Source organism: Balaenoptera ricei, chromosome 14 (assembly GCF_028023285.1).
Source record: "Balaenoptera ricei isolate mBalRic1 chromosome 14, mBalRic1.hap2, whole genome shotgun sequence".
Classification (NCBI taxonomy): domain Eukaryota; kingdom Metazoa; phylum Chordata; class Mammalia; order Artiodactyla; family Balaenopteridae; genus Balaenoptera; species Balaenoptera ricei.
This window is the reverse complement of record NC_082652.1, coordinates 65,610,078-65,626,324: the sequence shown is the minus strand read 5'-3', so window position 1 is coordinate 65,626,324 and position 16,247 is coordinate 65,610,078. Positions and strand designations below refer to the sequence as shown.

Here is a 16,247-nt window from a genome sequence, read left to right as displayed (position 1 = left end):
TCTCTTTGCTCTTTTACAAATGCATCTTTTCCCATGAGTCTCACAGAGCTCCCTTAATATTTCATCCACAGCTTTGATAATCTCCTTCCACCTTTCACCTCCTTCCCTTCCTCACTAGATTCTACCACTTGGGGAAATCTTGGCTAAAACTCAGTTCTTTATGGTGAACATGCTTCTAACAAAGAACTTAAATGTCTTCACTTATTTCTTGCTTCAGAGATCAAAAGACTATAAGAAAAGTTTGATTTAAACAACCTTTTATTTAAATAAATTTTATATATTTATTTTAAAAAGTTAATTTATTTAAATAACATTGCTATGTCTTCCACAAAAACGCAGACAAAAAATATTAAAATTGTTTACCACATCTATCTCTCAATATTCTTTATGTGGACACAAGACAAATTCTTAAGTTTAGGTAAAGGACAAGTAACAAATGAATTAGCTGACTATGAATCTAAGTACCTTTGTCCTAATTATGGGAAAATAGAGGAAAATTTATTTGTCTGTGTGTCATGATTCACTCAGTTCAAGGCTCTGAGAGGACCCACTTTTTCACTTTTTCAGGTGCTCTCAATTTGTTAATTTCTTAAAGATTTTACCTTGTTTTAATCCAGAACATTTTGAAGTATTCCAAAATAACTACTAAAAAATGATTCTGAGTTCAGATGTGCTTTGAAAAAGCTAGATAAAATAAATAAAGCATGGGGATTTTTTCATTTGTTTGTTTTTTGTTTTTGTTTTCTTTTAGCAGCAAGACTTTTCAGAGATTTTAAAATGTGTGTGTACCATGAGAACCTACAGAATGCCACTGAAAGCAGCTCACAAGTTTGACCTTCCGCATCCCTTCTGTGCGAAGGATTTTTCAGCATTATTGGTCTGGGGAACATCAGCTTGATATCTCTAGCCACTTCAATGACTCACAAAAGAAAGAAATCTTTAAAGGCATAAAATAAAAAAATATTTTTATTTTTCTTTTAAAAATCTAAGCTACTACCCTACTTGACCTTGAAACTACTATCAGCAGCATTAGAGGAAGTGTTATTTCTAGTAATATCCTTTCTTTTTAGAAAGGACCATATTTAATTCCTTGCATCAAATGGTCAAATATTTCATAATATAAAGAGAATCAAGTCACCAAAAAATACCCAGAGATGTATATAAATGCCCATTGGATGGTAATGATCATTTTATCTTCACCACTAACTTGAGGTGATGGGGACACAAAATGTGGTACATACAAGCAATGGAATAGTATTCAGCCTTAAAAAGCAAGGAAATTCAAACACATGCTACAACATTAATGAACCTAGAAGACATTATGCAAAGTGAAATAAGCTAGACACAAAAGGACAAATACTGTATGATTCCACTTACATGAGTTACCTTGTGTAGTCAAATTCATAGAGACAGGAAGTAGAATGCTGGCTGCCAGGGGCTTGGGGAGGGGTGAAAAATGGGGAGTTATTTCTAAAAAGCACAGAGTTTTAATTTGGGAAGATGAACAAGCTTAGAGATGGATTGTGGTGATGGCTGCAGAACAATGTGAATATACTTAAAGCCAATGTACTGTACACTTAAAAGTGGTCAAAATGGTAAGTCTCATGTTATGTATATTTTACCACAATAAAAAAAAATAACCTGAGGTGACCATCATATGGAAATCCCATAGATAAGAAAGCTGGGACATCAAGAAGAAAAAAGACTAATTGGTATAAAAGAATATCTAAGGTAAATTTCTATTCAGATTTTTTAAAATATTTTTCTTTAATACAGGGAGTAAATGAACACAGCAATTTTGAAAGAGAGCTAAAGGAAAAAGAATGTTAAAATCCTAAGTTTTTAACATGTTACATTTTTTTATAAATGTGTATGAGGACCTAATGTACAAGCATAGTGCTAAGTAATACTATAGATAGAAATACAAAAAGTTTTTGTCCCTTTCCTCAAGTAATTTATAATCTTATAGTAAGGTACACCCATGAGTAACTTGGAGACAATAAAAACTGTGCTAAGAGATTGCATGAGGTATAAATACAGAGCTCCAGAAGCATGTGGGAAGAAGATATTAAGTCTGATTGAAAATCCATTCCCTCTTCTTCACGCTTACCCCACTTCTTCCATCCCTGAGATCCAAGTCAAGCTCCACTGCCTCATTGTCTTAACCCATTGTGGTCCAACTTGTACTCTCACTACAATCACACTCAAGTAACTATTCAGAGCCTTGCCCTTTTCTCTCAATGGTTTTTGGTAGACTTTGTAACATGGCTAATATATACTTTTATGTATTTTCACACATTCTCCCTATTTGGTTAGAGGCATCCATTGCTTTGGAGATGACTAGAATTGTTAAAATAAGAATGCAAAGAAAAAGAGAAAATTGGGTTTTGAGTCCATAGTGACAAAAAGATTTTTTTTGAAACCAGCCTTGGCTAAGAGAGAAAGAGTTTACTAAATTCCAAAAGCTCCCCTTTAAGTCAGAAGCCAAGCTTGGCAAACTCAGTGGCAGAATTTTACACTAACTCATAGTGTAGAGATTAGAGACAATAAAGAAGTTCCTATCAGGCAAGAAAAGGAGAAAGCATTCCCAGGCAAGGAAAAGAGGAAGATTTTGTGTGGATGCCCCAGGGTAAGAATATAGTCAGATTCCCTGAGAATCAAAGGCCCGGGCTTTCTTGGGCCTTGACCAAATTTGGGCAGTTAGTTGACTAAAACACTAGACTCTACAGCCTGAGGTCTTCTAGAACACTCAGGCTGCTGCTCTGCCCCTCTATATCCAAGGTGGCTGGAGAAATCTTATCAATAACTAGAGGAGTCTGAGAGAGAGAGCTCTGATTCTACATGATGTGTGCATTGCATGCAGAAGTCCTTTGAGTTCCCATAGGCCCTGATGGGGAGGTGGGGTGGACACATAGGTACTGAGACCTAAAACACTAGGTTAAATGAGAAGGATAAAAAATGCAGGGGCCTCCCCCTGGATATATTTGATAACTATATATTTTGATGGTGTGAGTGAAGCACAACATCCACCAAAAAACAAAAACAAAAAACAGATAATATTAGCCATAGTGGGCAGATACCAGCACAGAGTGTTCAGGAACTAGATCAGACCAGCGTCACTCAGGTGGACAGTATGGAGGACAGCATGCAGGGCAGATGCCTCTCCCCAAAAAGGGCGTGTAAGACTTCCCTGAACACATCCAACCATCTTGGGAAGGAACGTAGAGATGCTTCTTGTGAGAGGGAATATCCCTGATTGAGCATTTATACTTCACACTCACTGCATATTTGTCCGTATTACACCTAAGATGCTATTCTAAAATGAAAAACGTTGAGTTGTGTTTAATTAGAAAATTTAAATCCAGTCACCACCTGATAGGACTAAGGAGAACAAGCATAGAAAAGAACTCTTTTCTTTTATTCTTTGATCCAATTATCTTAGAGTATGTAAGTGTTCATCCCTTTTCCCCTGTTTAACACAATGAGGAGGTCTGTGGAATGCTCTACACTGTGTATGTGATAGAGGCCCCTAAGTAAACGCTGCATGAAAAAAAAAAAGGAAGAAAATATGGATTTCATTTCTTCCTTGCCTCTCATTCCACCAAAGCCAAAATAAATTATAAAACAGAGATTTAAAAAAGAAAATAACATAATTCACAGGGAGAGTTTTGGAAAGAGAACTGGCATTAGGAAAGCCACAGGGCTTAGTCCTTAGAATATTAGTACTGCTGGCCACAGATAGTTTTCCTGCCAAGCTTTCTGTCAATAAGCTGAGGTAAATATCTAGCTGGACCAGTAAAGTCCCACAAAAGTAATAAGCAAAGTTTTCAATCTTCAAAAATGTTTGAACGTCTTTTTCTTATAGAGGAAAAACCGTGCAACGCTCATAAATGGATATTTCCCTTGGGGAACTAATATCTTCTCCAAGGTCAAACTTGAGTTTTCTTAAAGATTTGGGTGGCAACATTCACAAGAATGTCACTTTTTTCTTTCCTGTTCTATTACCTTAAAATTCACTTTGCTTTAAGAAATCATTGAATATACCTTTTTTTTTTTTTTCTGATTAGAGATTTTAGTAGGGAAGAAACTAGGGCAAATTTTAGATAAAGCAAAAGACAATCTTAAAAGTTGTCAAACAGGCCAGGTAAGTCTTAATGAGAAAGTTGACAGACTGTCTGACCTTTCCCTGGTGTATATGACGAGGTATGCGATGCTCTTAACAATAGAACTCTGCAAAAAGCATTGTAGAAAGCAGGTGAGTTGATTCTCTGAAGCTCATAAATAGCTAATAAGTCAACTGTAATTTAAAGATACAGACATTATTTTATTTTTTAACCTGGCACAGTAGTATTCGGAAACTCATTATATTCACTATCCCATAAAAATATCCTTCTTATCTTTATGAAGCCACTAAGATTTCATCTCATTCATAAAGCCTTTCCTGACCAGTCTAGCCCACACCAATCACTTCCTTCTCTGAACTCCAAGAGCATTTATTGCCTGTAGCACTCACTGGGCATAAGCCATTAGGTATCTTTTCTTTCTTTTTTTTTTTTTAAACAAACATGGTCCAATAGATAATAAAATCCTCCAGGGTAGGGATCACATTAAATTCATCTTATCCCTAGTACCTAGCCTGGAGCCTTATCCACAGCCCATAGGGTTCAATAAATGTTTGTTGTTAATGATGATATGTTGTAGACACATTTGAAACATAATCTGGATAAACACAATACAGGAAAAGTGCAAATCATCATCTAACGAACACAAAAGCCAAGGAATCAATACAAGAGAGCTGTCTGAGCACGAAGTGAAAGACAAAGTAATGCCCTTCTCCCTGCTCCAACATCCAGTATGGTGATGGATTATGCTACATAAAATTATCGATGAAGCCCAATGTAAGCACAATGATTTCTAAACAGTAGCAAGAAATATTAGATACAAAATGTAACATTACAACAAAGGCAGCAGAACTGAGAGGCAGTACATGAAGAAACAGATTCAGCTGATGAAGAACCTCTTTGCAAATAAGTAACTTCAAGCATAATGAAAACATGGTGCTTTCATTTCCTCCTTCTCTTCCCAGCCCAGAGACTGAGATGCTGATTTCTTGCAAGATACGTCACATGAGCGTCATTTGCCCCTTAAACAAAGGAACAGGAAGGCAAACTGGGGCATTCATCCTTTGCCAAAACAAACCCAACCCTTCCAAATGAGTTACGTTCTCACAATGTGAGTCAGTTGAGTAAATTCATGCAAGTCTCATTTACGTGCACAAAGAGAGTAGAACAATCTACTTACCTCTGGTTTGAATTCCTGTCTTCTTCCATGAGATTTGACTTACTAACTTAGTAGTAGAAAGTTGGGGCCAAATCTGTTCCAGCAGTGAACCTCATCTTGCCTTTCTTTGCCTGTCACTCTTGTTTAACTTTTCTCTACTGACACCCTTTCTTTTATCCTGGAAGTGGGGGACTCTTAGGCAGAAGGCTTTACTATTTTTATTGGACCTATAGGTAACATACTCAGCAATAACATTGGTGTAACTGAAGTGAAACAGTGAAAAAAATCCATCAGACCAATTCAAACATGCCTGGACCCTAGGCCAAGATCTGGGGCAAAGGGAGAGCAAGTGGGGACCACAGGTTGATATTCTTCCCCCTGCCCAACTTGTATGTGTTTTGTTGTTATATGGACAATGGGAATAGGATAATAATTTAACTGATCACTTCAATGGAACATTGATAATGACATGACTGATTTTTAATAGTGTTTATTAGTTCTTTGGTTTAAATAACCAACCAACAATATTTGAATTAGTGCTCCTTACCTCATCCACTACCATGTTTCCCAGCCACCTTTAAACTTTTGAATGGGTTAAAGAAATTGCAAAATGAATTGGTTATATAAACACAGATCTAATGACCTGGTTTTTCTCTACTATTGTTAATATTTTTGGTGCATTAAATCCTCTAGCTAAAGGAAATAAGGATTGAATTCCATGGTTTAATTGATGTATAGCAGTAACAGTATCTATAAACAACCTGACTTCCTTCAGAGTCACAGGAAAACCAGAACCAGCCCATCTCTTTGAAACAATTGGCCTGTGGCATCTTTTTGGAGGCCAAAGTTTTCATTGCAATAAATAAGTAAATAAATAAATAAATAAGTTCAAAGTAGTCCCAAATTTAGTAATGCAGGAACCCTTCATCGAAGGATATAGAGTTTTCCTTCTAGATCCTGAAGACATGGTCTTAGAAGTGATTCATGTACTCACAGTCATTCATGTCCTGTTGACCCAGTGGACTGAGGTGCCCCAAGCCTTTTCCTTGTCTATAGGTAGAGGTGGGAATATTTCAATGCGATGTACTCATGTCCAGAAACACCCAGGAAGAAAACTGGAACAGGCCTAAATAGAAGTACAGAGGAACTCTTTTAAGCACAGCTGTTTCTTAGGATGGTGGAGGCAGCCTGCAAAATGGTGAGCTGGGGCAATGGCTGGAGCCAGCACAGGAGACACTATGGCATGGAAAGTGGAAAGCTCCACTAGATGGAGCTAGGGTACATCTGAGGCACCCATGGTACTATTACCAAGGCAGAGCAGGGAGATAGAGTCTGCTTTTACACCTCTGTAGGTGAGGCCTTGTACGGAGTGACATGTGGATTAAAGTGAGTATATGTGAGTATTTCATACCTCCTTAGGTTTGATCCTACATTGAACGTACACTTGGGGTGGCACCCGTGTGTTATTATGAGTATGATTGCATATGTGGGTACGGTTGTGTGTGTGTGTGTGTGAACACACATATACACGTATATACCTGTGTGTGTTTATGTACTCATATACACACATATATGTTAGATTATATAGATATGGGTTGATGTAGGTATAGATATATATTGTGGGCCATTATTACAATAAATGGAAGTCATGCTGGAGGAAGGAAGCTAGCTTCTGCTGAATGTGTACTGTGTGCCAGGCCTTTTCATATGCTTTCTCATTTAACCTTCACAATAGCTATGAAAGGTGGCTATTATTACTCCCATGTTTACCAAAGAGGAAATTTGATGAACCTCATGCAGAACTTGCCCAAGATCACACAGCTGGGAAATTACAGGACCTGGATTAAAAACCAGTTCTTCTGAGCTTCAAAAATCTTAATACAGTCTTCAAAACCGTAATATAGTCACACTTAACATCACATAGACTTGCGATAGTTTCTTGCAGTGTGCAAACTAAATCCTGGGAATATGGTTTGTGGTATGTTTTTAAAAATATTACTGCCATGTGCATTATACAAAATTAAAATGACACATGCAAAAGTTTGATCTATGTTGGAATGCAAATATATATAAAAAGTTAAATAAATACCACATTCCACTTTTCCCTGTTTCACCCCAAGGTAATTATTAGAAAAATGCACAAGAATGAATTCCAGTATATGATTCAATTAAAATAAGAGTCATTTAAAATAATATTAAGCTTATTTTCAAGTGGATATATCAAATCCACATGCACACATAATTGAATGCATTCACTATTTGCCACAGAATACATTAGCATTGGGGTAACAATACAAATTCCATTTACGTTCCCTCTTTATGCTGTAGGAAAAGCCATTTCCACTGAGATGAATGGAGCACACCTAAACTTGACCCACTCCACGATGCTCCATCATCATTGAAGACTTTGTAGCCTTTGGGCCCCAGCCTTTTTTTTTTTTTCTTGTTCAGAAAGTGTGTTGTTCTGTAAGTTGTGTTTTTGTAGACAGATTAAAAAATGTAGTGCATATTGAGCATTTAGCACAGTGCCTGGCAAATAGTAAGTGCTGGAAAAAAAGTCAACAGTGGTGATGATGACAACTATAAGGAGAAAAAAGAAGAGGAAACAGAGGGGGGAGACTTGAAGGAAGAGGAGACTAAGAAGAGGAGAGAAAATGTAAGAAAAAGAAGAGGATGAGAAGAAGAGGAAGGTGGAGTTAAGAGAGATATGGGATCCAAGTGGCAATTCACAGTTCTCGTTTTCTTGGTGTCAGAGCTTCTCTCCAAAGGTACAAAAGTATCATCTGAAATTACGTGGAATTTAGATATCTGCCCTGCACCCTGCAAATTATTCTATTCTTCACCTTAGACTTCATGCAGTTCTCCTTTTTTTGTTGTTTTGGTCTAAGATTGGTTGCTGTTCTGTAGGAAGAAGGTGCTGGGCACTGAGCCCCTGGCTGGGATCGCAGGACTGAGAAGGGGAGAGAGAGGCAGCATTTCCTCAACATGTGCTGTGGGCCCTTGGAGAGTATGTCAGCTGTGTGCTTTGCTAATGGACTATTTGGTGCCATAATAAAGGTTAACTTTGGCCTCTGAACCCAGGTGGAGGACATGGAAGCTCCTTCTAGACAAGTCAGAGTGAAATACATTTTCTCTGGTGTTTCTGTTCTCTAATTAACAGTATCTGAAAGAAGTCATAACTCAGGCAGAATGGGGGAAAAGGAAAATATTCTCAGTTACCTTTGAAGGTAAAATTCCATTTAGAAAATTTCTTAAGTAGATTTTTGTCATATCAGGTCTCAGTCTTTGTTTTTTCCTTTGTGTTGGGGAATGTTAGAAATTGAATTGATAATAAAATAATAGTGATAATAAAGACTAGCATTTATTGAGCACTTACTATATGCAAAGCACTGCTTTCCATACTTTATATAACTTTATACTCAGTACAATCCCATAAAGTAGGTACCATATTACAGATGATAATTTAAATAATTTAGCTAAACAGAGCTAAAACACAAACCAAGGGCTAGCTGAAAATGAAGCCCTCTGTGGTCCACCAGATTATACTTAGATAACCTACAATATGCCTCCTTCACTGCCCAACACACAGTCAGTATACGATAATGCTCCTCTTTGCTTTTTTAAGCAGTTACTCCCCTTGGATTATTGTCTCTTTAAATAAAGCACTATTTTCATTTGTATAAAGGTTGGGAGAATGTCACACCAGGGATGTGATCCTAACTTTGATCTGGGGGTCTGAAATATTCATTCTTTCCTGGATATTTCTACTTGTAGATCTTAGATCTTAGCATAAAAGCCTAGCATTCTTCCCTGGACTCAATAAGCCATGAGACATGGGGCAACAATTGGAGGTTACCTACATGGATTATTTGGGGAGGTGAGACGTGCAGTGGTGAGAAGGAAGATATCTGACTCTTCTGAGCTTTCACTCCTGCTATTCTGGCACATTCATACTTACATGATCATGTGATATACTTTAAATTAAGGGAGAAACCCAGTGCTTGACTTGTTTCCAGAAGATAATTTCCTGAGCTATTAGAGAACTAAAACAAATTGTCTCAGGAGCAGTGGGTACAGTGGCCACTAATTAGTTATTACCTTAATAAGAGGATATGCCCATCAACTAGAGCTGTTGTTGTATGAATAACTATCTCAACATTTGCATGACTGTGTCCTGTTATCTTCTTGACCAAACTAGGATAGCAAGATGAGTGAGGATATTGAGGCCCATAGATGTCCAAGTTCACACCTTTAATCTGTAAGTGAACTAGAACCTAGGTTTCTTATCTCTCAGTCAGAAATAATCTTTGACTAAAGGTGTCTCCACAAATAGTGAATGATGCCTTCCTGGAGAAAGAAGGATGATCCTCATTAGTCAAAGGTGTTTAGGAAATGCAGCATCCTCTACCATTTCAGAAATAAAATGTGCATTTTGCATATGAAATTCTCTCCTAAATCCTGCTGTAAATTTTTAAGAGTTGGTTTTTCCCACAAATTTTAATCAAATTTTAATCACAGGTTTTTTGTCTTTTGTGTTTAAACACCTATTAATTTCCAGAGGCACTAGTATTTCTCAAAACTCTTTTTATTTATTTATTTATTTATTTATTTTTGGCTGTGTTGGGTCTTCGTTTTTGTGCGAGGGCTTTCTCTAGTTGCGGCGAGCGGGGGCCACTCTTCATCGCGGTGCGCGGGCCTCTCACTATCGCGGCCTCTCTTGTTGCGGAGCACCGGCTCCAGACGCGCAGGCTCAGTAGTTGTGGCTCACGGGCCGAGTTGCTCCGCGGCATGTGGGATCTTCCCAGACCAGGGCTCGAACCCGTGTCCCCTGCATTGGCAGGCAGACTCTCAACCACTGCGCCACCAGGGAAGCCCCCCTTCTCAACACCCATTTTAAGTAATACATCTCAAAGCAATTCAGAGGGAGTTCTGGGAATGCTTCTCATTAATAATAACGGTATAAATAATAATGATAGTAATTGCCTTTTTTTGGCATTTCACGTTCATACTATCTCACCTCGGGATACTACCATACCTTCACAACAGGTCTGTCCCATCCCCAATTCTTCCTGTCTGATTGATTCTCTGAGCTCCTACTATATTTGCCTTCCCTAAGTACCCTTTCACTGAGCCCTCCTCCCACTCTATCATCACCACGACACACACTATTCTCAGTATAAAATCCAACTTCTCAGCATGGCGTTTCAGTCTTTCTCTCCAGGTCCTTTCTCCACTGCTCTCCAAGGTAAGCCCTTCGGTTTAAACAACTGGCTTATTTTCTGATCCTCAAACAGGGCACACACTTCCTCACTTCTTCCTCCTTTTTCTCCCCTCTTTCCATTTCTGCAGCTGTGTTTTCAATAGATCACAGGTTCCTTTGAGAGCAGAGGCTGTGATCTGCTCATCATCATTTCCTTCACAGAGCCTGGCCCCAGGCCTTACACCAGGGATCTTGTAGCTTCAGCTGTCCACCTGCACTGCCTTCACTCCTGTCTTATGTCTCTCAAACACGAATGTCCACAACTAGGGTCACATCTGACCTGTGGTTTTATTTTTAAACTTTAACTATGGTGAGAAAGTATTATTATTATAAAAGTTAGAAATATGTGAAATAATTGCATTTGAGGAAAAAAAACCAATGTCTACTTTAATTCTGTCTTTAAAAAAAAAAATTGGAAGTCTAGACTTTCAAGCTCAAGTTTGTATGTTGGTTGAAAGAGTAGCTTTAAGGGCCCATGAGCTTGTGTCAAGTACGTACTCTGCCTTCCAGGTAGTTACATCTCTACCTTGTTATAGACATAACTGTTTGCAGAGGGATCCGTGGATATGAAGGCAGAGAGGATGTGATGGGACAGACAGTCTACAGTCAAAAGATCTGGCTTTGGGTTCCAGTTTTATGGCTGACTCCTGAGTGACCTTAGGAAAAGCCACTTACTCTCCCTGGGCAGCATTTCCCTTGGCTGTAAAATAATAAATCTAATATTTAAACTCACAGGGTTATTGTGGGAATTAACTGTGGTAATTGCTAGAAAATGCCTTGTAAATTATAAAGGGCTCTTCAAATGTTAGTTATTATTAAGGTAACATTCTGGGCACCTCCAGGTTTTTTTTGTCGTTTTTTTTTTGCATTAGGCAATAGTAGAGGTATTTCCAACTACCCTCAAATCATTTCTATCATGAAACGTGTGGTTCTCTTAGGTCTGTATGAATGCTCCATGTTCCAGTTCTAACTGTTCATATTTAGATGCAGCAGAGTCAACTTCTTAACCAAAAATTATTTTCTTTATTGTTTGAAGACTGCTGTTCAAACTTTTGTTAGTGACCCAATGAAGTATTATGGCTAAAATTGCCATTTTAGATGCTGGTTCCAACCTTGAACTTTCAACTACACACACACACACACACACACACACACACACACACATAAACACACACACACCATCAGGTTTATTTTCCTTTCTCCTTCCTTCCTTCTATCCCTCCTACCTTTCTCTTCCATCCTTCTTCCTTTTTTCTTTCCTCCAGTGAGAGTCTAGAAATATTCACATGAGAAAATGCCACGTGAATCTTTGACCAGAGTGACTATATTTTATTTCTCCACTGCCTGAGTCTGCTTGAAATGCTTGTAAAGCCCCACCATTTTCCCCAGAGCATTCAGATAGTCTCTAGTAGGTGAAATGGACCTAACTGTGTGTTATTTACCAGTTAGGTCGCAGAGCAGACTATAAAGTTAATGCATAATCTACTATGCAGGATACTTGGTTACTGAAGGACATTCCCCAGGCATTCCATGGCCTATAGGGGCAATACATTTTCTATGATATGAAGGGAATTATTGACTCACTGGACCAGAACTCTCTCAGAGTCCATGTAAAGACCCTTATTTCCACAATGGATTGAAAAGCCAACAGACTCTGGTTTCCTGCATATTCACAGTTTGTAGATTATTGATCTGATAATTAATCAACTCAGCATCCTCTGGGTGTCCTTAGCTCAATGTATGTGCAAAACCCCTTCATGAGGCCTGAGTCACAGAACACCCTAAATCAGCACCTTCACAGCAGCTGCTTATGGTGCTCAGCTGCTCAAATTATTTTTGTCTTTAAAGTGTAGTATTTCAGCCTTCCTTAAAACATACAAGGTCAGGGAAAGTAATAACCCCTAGGAAATAAGTGAATTGCCGTAGACATATAATTATAAATAAGAAAGGCCTATAAAAATATAATCATAAAATTTTCAAGCTGAAATAAAATGTAATAAAATTGTTTACAATTCATTGCACATTAAGGCTAGCCTTGGAGGATTACAGACAAGAGTTCTTTTTAAAATTAAGTATGTGTGTATGTGTGTCTGTGTGTGCCTGTACTGATTTCTTTCCTGAAGGATCATTGTTGAAACTTGTTTAATTGAAGGCTCTTATGTCACAGCCTCTCAGGAAAATGTGTTCTCCAGTGACTAATATAAGCCACAAAGAGCTACATGGAATATTTTGTGGGGAAGGTCAGAACTTGATCTCATCCCCATCTGGCCTGTTAGGAATTGTCTTCTATATTTCAATATAAAGATCAATTCTTTTTCAAATGACCACTCTCTCCCATATGCAGATGAAACAACACACTTTGCTCCTATATTTCCATGGTCTTTCTGTCCCTACCAGCCTCTCCAAATTATCTTTCCATCTCACACTCTAATGGCAGTCCTTCTGCTCCAAGCAGAACTCTGAATCAGAACCCGTGCTCTGAACCATGGTTCTTCCTCCCACCCTCTTCTCCCCTGGGAAGTCCCCTCTCTCTCCCCATGTTCCTGTCTTCTTGCACTGGAGTGGAGGAGTTTTATTGCAGATTCCTTTGCTGAGATCTCAAGGATTCACTTATATGAAGTGCTCGCTTTAATATTTGTTGAATAAAATAATGAATGGGTCCAGCCGGGAATCCACGCTATAAGCCCTTGCCCTCTGATGTGTTCCATGTTCCATTGTATCTTCAAGTTTTTAATATGTGAAGAATTAAAAAGATCTATAAACTCACAGAGTTGGTTCTCTAGTGCTAGGATTTTAGCAAGCAGTGAGATCTTAGTCCTGTGTCTTTGAATGGCACCAACTCAATCTATTTTTCCATCAAGGGCTCATAAGAACCACGAAGGCAGTTTTCTCTACTTCTGTGTTTAACCCCCAAGGCCCTCATTATATTGCTCTGTTCAACAAATGCCGATGCCCAGCTCTTTCTGCTCCTTCCATCTCCAGATAATTTAGAGTTGACTATAATAAAATGTTTTGCAACTTACTGCATGAAGTTGTTAAAAATCCTCTGTCAGGTAATTGATAAAAGAACATTCCAGCCTGTCCTTCACATCCACTGGCTCCAAGTTTATGCAACTTATACTTGTGTACATCATAACTAAACCACATTTAGCCTGTTGATGTGAGGATATCACTCATTAGCAGATGAATGGTAATGCTATTCTCTGGTCCTCCAAGCTGCCTGACAGCTGGTGCCACCAGGGGACGTTCCAGGCCCCCCTGCCGCTAGGATGCTGGAGTGTTGGCATACTGGGGGACAGGATCTTGAGATGGAGTTGTCTCCATGCCCAGCACCAAATAGCAGACCCCAGTTCTCACCTAGTTTTTTATCATGATCAGGGCCATAATTGTGCCTCAATACCTACATTTCATATCTCGGTGGTCTGAGCAAAGCTCGGGGAGCTGCTACCCAAGACAGGTATCTCCTTCTCTCAGCAAACCGCCACTTACTTCTCACTTCTCCTCACCTCATAACATTTTCTCCTCATGAAAAATTAGTATGTATGGAATGTAAGGCAGAGGGGGTTTCTGGTAAGTAACTAGGTAGATGCCTTACTGGTAAAAGTTTTTTAAAACCTCAAGTAGAGGTTTAAAAATTGGAAGTAGCTTTTAATTGATGCAAATGTATTGATTGAATTTGGCTTACTGATATAAAATCATGGCTTATATGCCCAATAAAATTTCCCTTGACATCAGCCAGTTAATCTGAATATAAGGCAATGAGTTGTTGATTATCTTTCTTGTATTGGGAAGGCCAATTTGTATTTGGATTTTTAGGCATAATAAAGTTATAATACTTGCCTTACTCTAGAGAGACAAAATAAGAATGCACATTTACCACCATTGCTTTCAAATCCACCCTTATACAAAACCTAAACCCACCACTGTACAATGTCCTCAAGGGTCTTCAAACCCCAACCCTCCATCATACCTGTCAAAATGTTCCACAGTCAACAGGGAGCAGAACATGTCAGCCCTGCAATCACACCCCGTGAAGGTAGAGCAAACCATCAGATAGACCAAAAGCTTTCCATTCTACAGCCATTCAGAGAGCTTGCATAATTAGAATAGATTTTGGAACTTCCTCCCATGTGCACGGATAAAGCTGTAAATATGCCCTCTTGTTCTACTGATGGGAGCCTCTGGAGGCTGATATTCATTTGTCCCAAATAAACTCGTTTGAACTCTTGGGGGATTCCCTTTAGCTTTTTCATTACCACTCTGGAATAATATGCAAATAATTAGGTGACAGCATTCCCTTTGAACATTATTAAATACACAACAATTATCGCATATAGTATATTCCATGTACATACAAGTCCCTTCAGAATAATGCATATTCTCAACCCCAACCAAAAAAAAAAAAAAGAATTAATAACATTCACTCTTCAAGCACTGTAAAACCAACTCTCAGATTGTGGCACTAAACACTCACAGCTCTGGCATCTACACAGGCTGGCTGGAGAATTCATGCACTATGGTGTTTGACACACTCATTCTCTCAGGTGAAATACAGTGGACAAAACTGCATAATTTATTAGGCTTATACAGCAAGACTCAATATCTAGATCATCTCCTTGTACAAGGCTACATTTTATGATGATCTTTTTAATGCTGTAATCTACATTGAGGTTGGAATTGAGGCATGGAGGGGGGTTGAAAGTAAACTAATTTGGAGATGCTGTACATGAAATAACAGCTATATTATTCCATACCATCAAAAGTAGGATCCTATCCTCAAAAGGCTTTCAAATCATCTACATTATTAGCTGACAAGTACCTAATATGTTTTAATAGCAGGAAAATGATTATACATATATAAATACATATATATATATATATATATACAATGTTGCATTTTTATTTTGATAGGTGGGGAGGAAAAGAAAAAGAAGCCTTGAAGCCAGTAATTTCCTCCATGAACAGGTAGAGAAGAATTTCCAAATCTTGGCAAGAGAAGACAAAGTCAGAAAAAGAGATATGCCTTACCTCACAGTTCCTACTGAGGCTTGAAATGATGGTTTTGAGAAAAGTAGCCAGTGTCACCAAAGAGACAACTTGGAATAAGAATTTGGGATCCTTCTCAGGTGATCAAGGCAAAGAAGGCTACCAACATGGAGGACACAGTGTGTCCAGGTGTTTGCTAACCTGTCTCACTTGGTCCTTCCTCACTCTTTATCAGCAATTGAGCACTAAAGTGGGTCCGTCCTTCTAGGAGATTTGCTTTTGAAGTGCCTCCCCTGGGACTGTGCTCACTGGCAGCCTGTTCTCCTTCAATGATCAAGTGATGCATGAGGATAGGGTTGTTTTCCCATTGGAGAATTTTCTTCTTCTTAAGTAGCCAGACAACCCATCTCAGGGGCCCCAGAGAAAACCATTGGAAGATCATTCTTCCTGTGGCCAATCTGGTTCTGCTTGGCCTCCCCTCTGCCACATTGTTTCCTCCTTTTTTTTCTTTACACATTACTGAGAAGTTAAATTTTTACAAATCTTGTATTCATAAGACATTTTTGTCTTTGAGCTGATGGAAGATAAGGAGGGCTCATACACCTGGCCTTCCCAGGATGGAAAACTCCATTTGAGAAACTAATTCGCCATCTTGAAGGTTGGTACATGAGCATACTTTGCCATGAAATTCAGGTGGGAGAAGCAGGTTCAAAGAAAAGGT

The 16,247-nt window shown here is 38.6% G+C and overlaps 1 protein-coding gene across 5 annotated transcripts in view; it reads right to left on the bottom strand.

The window, feature by feature from the left end:
- SLC14A2 (solute carrier family 14 member 2) overlaps window positions 1-15,907 on the bottom strand; it is a 450,747-nt gene extending 434,840 nt beyond the window's left edge. For 3 of the 5 annotated variants that reach the window (XM_059894579.1, XM_059894578.1, XM_059894581.1), the window contains exons 1-2: window positions 15,569-15,906; window positions 6,275-6,406 (exon numbers count right to left, since the gene is read on the bottom strand). The gene's annotated coding sequence lies outside the window, so the exon portion shown is untranslated. Of the gene's footprint in view, window positions 1-6,274; window positions 6,407-15,568 lie in introns of all 5 variants that reach the window. The other 2 variants (XM_059894582.1, XM_059894580.1) reach the window with 2 other exon arrangements.
- Between the last annotated feature and the right edge of the window lie 340 nt (window positions 15,908-16,247).